Source organism: Elephantulus edwardii, unplaced genomic scaffold, assembly GCF_000299155.1.
Source record: "Elephantulus edwardii isolate Elephantulus edwardi_28Jun2011 unplaced genomic scaffold, EleEdw1.0 scaffold00059, whole genome shotgun sequence".
Classification (NCBI taxonomy): domain Eukaryota; kingdom Metazoa; phylum Chordata; class Mammalia; order Macroscelidea; family Macroscelididae; genus Elephantulus; species Elephantulus edwardii.
Genome location: NW_006399809.1, coordinates 6,918,289 through 6,923,783, shown reverse-complemented (window position 1 = coordinate 6,923,783; position 5,495 = coordinate 6,918,289). Strand labels below are relative to the sequence as shown.

At 37.0% G+C, this 5,495-nt stretch overlaps 1 gene segment (V, D, J or C); it reads right to left on the bottom strand.

Annotated features, from left to right (window-relative positions):
- The window catches only part of LOC102867834, a 286,296-nt gene that overhangs the window by 208,967 nt on the left and 71,834 nt on the right, over positions 1-5,495 (bottom strand).

The window sequence follows — 5,495 nt, the reverse complement described above, 5'->3', positions numbered from 1 at the left end:
TTTTCTTTTGACCAGTGTCTCTTAAGTTTAGTTGTACTGTCTCCAAGGGAAGGTGACGTGTCCTGTAGAACTCCTGTGTAGATTATGTTTTCCTTTCTGGCCCGAGGGCCCGCCGGTTTTTCTGTGTACTGAAAGATGCCTCTTTGCTATTATCCGAGGTGACCTTCCCCAATGCGCAGCTTCCCAGCTTCCCTTCCACCCAGGAGCACGTTCTCTCCCGCTGGTTTTTCCTGGGTACCTGAAAGATGCCTCTTTGCTATTATCCGAGGTGACCTTCCCCAGTGCGCAGCTTCCCGGCTTCCCTTCCACCCAGGAGCACGTTCTCCCGCTGGTTTTTACTGGGTACCATATTGTTCGATAATTTCTACAGTATGTATGATCACATTTCTTTGGAATTGTAACAAATATAGACCTCTTCCAGTCAGCTGGCCAGGTGGTGTCCTCTAGATTTCTTGGCATAACTTGGTGAGCACATGTAGGGCAGTATCTCTTTGTTGAACTATGTCAACTGGTATGCCATCAATTCCTAGGGCCTTCCCCCCCACCCCATTCTTTCAGAGGAGCTTAAACTTCTTCCTTCATCCCTTCATTGCTTCAGGCTCTTGCTCATACGTTGATGAAACTCTTCTGTGTCCACCAGTTCCTTTGATACAATGACTGCATACTCTTTCCATTCTATTTTAAAGCTTCCTGGATTCTTGAGTTATTGCACCTCGAGGCTTAAATTTGTTCTTCAGTTCCTTGAATTTAAGAAATGTTGAACTAGTTCAGCCCCTTTTATTTTCTGACTCCAGCTCTTTGCACATTTCATTATAATACTTTACTTTCTCTTCCCACACTGCCCTTTGAAATCTTCTGTTCATCTTGATTTCTTCCCTTTGCTTTGGCTTCTCGGCACCCTACTGCAATATTCAGAGTCTCTTCTGATATCCGTCTTGGTCTTTTCTTCCTCTTATGTCTTTGTAATGACCTTTTGCATTCTTTCTAGATGATATTCTTGATATCCTCCCACATCTCATCTGGTCTTTGCTCATTAGTGTTCAAGGCCTCAAACCTGAGATGGTTTTGAAATTTAGGTGTGATTAGCTGATAAAAAAGATACAAAAAATAATACAAAAGAATTTAAAAAAACAACATGATTGAGAGCCTATGGTGATAAAGGAGGAAGTTCAAGCTACTCTGAAGGAACTAGCAACAACAAGGCTCCAGGGTTTGAAAACATACCAACATATTTCAACAAAAAGAGGCTGCCCAAGACATGCTCACCAAGATATGCCAAGAAATCTGGAGAACAACCACCTGGCCAACTCCATATTTGTTCCCATTTCATATGGTACCTGCCTGTGGTTTGGAAAGCATTTTGGCTAATTGCCATTTTTTTTAAAGATTTTTCTTTGTTTGTTTACAAAATTCATATAAACTGTGTTTCACACTGTTCTTCATTCACATTGTGTTTCATACAATCATTATCATGCATTGTGTTTTCTAAAATTAATCAGCATTTAACCTTGCCCATCATTATTCTGTCTTTTCACCCTGATCATTCCTCTTTCTTTTCCCCCTCCCTTCACCCACCAAAATGTGCAATCCTGTAGTCATGCTCCTACCTATCCTTTGCCCTCCACTCCCACTCCTCCCCCTCCCTTGAGTACATGTATTACGAGTTATCCTTCTATTTTTACAATAACGGTCTTATGGACGTTTTATCCTTGTGAGACTGTGCTAGTTCATTCAGCATGCTCTCCAGCCTCTCCCAAGTTACAGAGTATATTTTGAAACCGTTAAGTTGCAGATTCTTATACCTTCTCTTTTTTGTATCCCTGAGCTCCTTGAATTTTTCTAGTAATGCCTAAATTCAGTGTTCCTGAATACAGTTGCATCTTTATTTTTCTTTTGTTTTTCTAGTCTTACAGACAAAGGCTTACTTGAGATTGTGTCCCATTGCCAAATCGATGCTGACTAGCAGCAATGCTGATGAGAAGTCAGATGTCACCTGAATGGAACTGATTTTTCTCCATGATGGAAAATATCACAATATCCACACAGACCATTGAAGAACATGAACAAATTTCATTTGGTTGAAACCATCTTGTAAGATTGACAGTTTAGAGTTTCAAAAAAAGAATCCTTATGGTAGAGTGGTTAAAGTGTTCTGCTGCTAACTGAAGACCCTCACCTGGATAGCTTGACACAATGGCTGTAGCACTGGAATCAGTATATTAGAGATGGAGAGGATGTCACAGATGGAGCAAGGTTCAAATCTGTTGGTCATCGGGTCACTAAAAGTTGAGGACAACTCAATGATGATGATGTGTAACAACAAGTTGTTGTGTGTTGTTAAGTGCCGTTGAGTTGTAGATGACTTATAGTGACCCCATGAATGAAAGTCCTCAACACTTGCATGACTTTCATTCTTTCTCCAGGTTCTTAGGGTTTCTGGAGGCAAGCTGTTACAGAAGTAGATGCCACTCCTGCTTCCAAGCTTGTTTTAGTAGGAGAGTTCCACCAAACACTGTCCACCATGCGTAACCATTATCACATTTGACACATCCATGTCACAGTGTTCAGCTAGAAGCTATTAACTAAAGGTTGGTAGTTTGAATTAACCAGTTGCTCTGAATGATAAGGATGTAACAGCTTTCTCCCACAAAGATTACAGTCTTGGAACCTCCTTAGCTAGTTCTATCCTGTGTTATAGAGTCTGTATTTGCTAACTGGAATTTAATTTCATTTGCTTTGTGTTGTTCTTTGCTATCGAGTTGGAACCAATTCAGATCTGACACTTCAATGAGTTTTTGGGGGCTTTAAATTTTATAGAAGCTTCAAGTGGATTTGAAAAGCCAGATAGGTGCCTAGAATAAGCAAATAAACATAGGATGAATCTAACTAGTATTGTCCAGGCATATGAGGGAGAGGTAAAAGAAGTCATTGCTTAATTATTGTGTGGTAATGATACCTTAATGATGGACACTGGAGATGGATACGCAACATGATTAATCCAAATGGTGTCATAGTGTCACTCGCTTGTATGTGTAAAGATAATAAATTGTGAAAGTTGTGTATTTTGTATTTTCTACATATATGCTATTATAAAAAGTGAATTTTATGAATAGCTGAGCTTGTTACTGTTGCTGTTGTTAACTGATGTCAAGTTGATTTGGTACCTTAGGTTATGGGATTTTATAATGAGTCAACCTAGCCTGGTCCTATCATTTGTACTGGGTTTGTGATTTCATAACACTATGCTTATGCTTTTCTTACCTATTAAAAAATGTAGCAACTATCCTATAGAACTGTGATTATGAAATTTATAAATACATGTAAGCACAGAGAAAAAAGCCTGGAAAATAACAAACATTTGACAAATCTTGGCTATTATGTTTCCTCTCGATTACTGCTATTATTTGTGTGTGTGTGTGTGTGTGTGTGTGTGTGTATTCCATGAATTTTTATGTTTTTGAAACATTTATGTTTGTGCATTTTTTCCATTATAAATACTTTTGGAAAATCTGTCATATGTCTATATATTTGATTGAATAAAATATTCCCCATTAAATAAAGGTTTTTAATTCCCTGATTTTTTGCTTTTTTTCCCCTTTTATTTTAGGTACTTGGAAGTCTAATCTAAAATACCCTTTCCTCCTCCAATATCTCAAAAACATTCTATCTTTTCTTCTTATAACAAATTTTCTATTTCATTCTTCACTGTTCCTAGGATGGGATTTTCTGGATTTATCTAAACTAGTGAGTAAGTTTCCAGTTTATTCATATAGTTCCCTTGTGCAGGAAGGACTAAATCAACTCAGTAGAGCTGTAAGGTTGAGAGAATTTGTCAGCTGGTGTGGGAAATAAAGGCTGAATTGCAGCATGTTCACTTGGTGTATTAAAAGTAGAATAACTAAGGCTAGGCCTATATTGGAGGGGAAAGTTTTATTGAGGAAGGTAGACTTGAGCTGCCTTAAAGTTAAAGAGAGCACTTGCAGATCAATAAAACTGACAAACCACTGGTAATCTTAACAAAAAAAAAGAGAAGACAGATAATTCGATTAAGAAATGATAAAGGTGACATAACAACAGAAGCAGATGAAATTAAATCAATAATATCAGAATATTATGAAAAGCTATACTCTGATAAATTTGAAAATCTAGAGGAAATGGGCAAATTCCTTTAAACTCATGCACTAATCAGATTGACAAGGGAAGATATAGAACAGAAGAAATTGAAAATGTCATAAAAAGACTTCTCAATAAGAAAAGTCCTGGAGAAGATGGTTTCACAAGTGAATTCTACCAAACATTCAGAGATGATCTATCACCAATTCTACCAGAGTCATGCTATGAAGTAAAACCATAATACAAAACCAGGCAAAGGTATTACCAAGAAAGAAAACTACAAACCAGCAGTATCTGTCATGAATATGGATGAAAAAATCCTTAACAAAATCCTAGCCAATAGAATCCAAAAGCACATCAAAAATATAATTCACCATGACCAAGTGAGATTCATAATAGGTATGCAAGGATGGTTAAACATAAGAAAAACAATCAGTGTAATATACCATATTAACGAAGTAAATAATAAGAATCATATGATCTTAGCAATTGATGCAGAAAAGGCATTTGACAAAATCCAACACTGCTTCCTGATTAAGACACTTAGCAGAATTGGAAAAGAAGATAATTTCCTCAGCATAATGAAAAGTAGATATACAAAATCAAGAGTTAACATCATTGTCAATGGGGAAAGACTAAAACAATTTCCCTTATGAACAGGAACCAAATAAGGATGCACACTGCCACCACTTCCTGTTCAATATTGTATTGGAAGTACTTGCTAGGGTTATATGACAAGAGAAGGGAATAAGAGGCATACAGATTGGCAAAGAGATGGTTAAAGTATTGCTATATGCAGATGAACTGATAGTGTACACAGAAAACCTCAAAGACTCAACAAAAAAACCCTGTTAGAGCTAGTAGGGCAATTTAATAGAATGGTAGGATATAAGATCAATATTAAAAAATCAATAGGATTCCTCTACGGTAACAAAGAGAACTCAGAGGAGGAAACCAAGAAAGTAATACCACAAATTGAGATACTTGGGAGTGATCTAACTAGAGATACAAAAGACCTATACAAAGAAAACAACAGAGCATTTCTACAAGACACAATAAAAGACCTAAAGAAATGGAAAAATGAGCTCTGTTCATGGATAGGAAGACACAATGTTGTGAAAATGACAGTCCTACCTAAAGCAATCTTCATGTTCAATACAATCCCAATAGAGATACAAAATTCATTTTTTCAAGGAGATCAAAAGTGGCATTATCAAGTTTATTGAGAGAGGCAAGAGACCTCAAATAAACAAAACAATCTAAAAATCAAGAATGAAGTGGGAAGCATAGCACTCTCTGACCTCAAAATTCACTACACAGTGGCTTAAGAAAAACAGGGTAGTACTGGTACATTTACATGCACACAGAACAATGGTACAGAA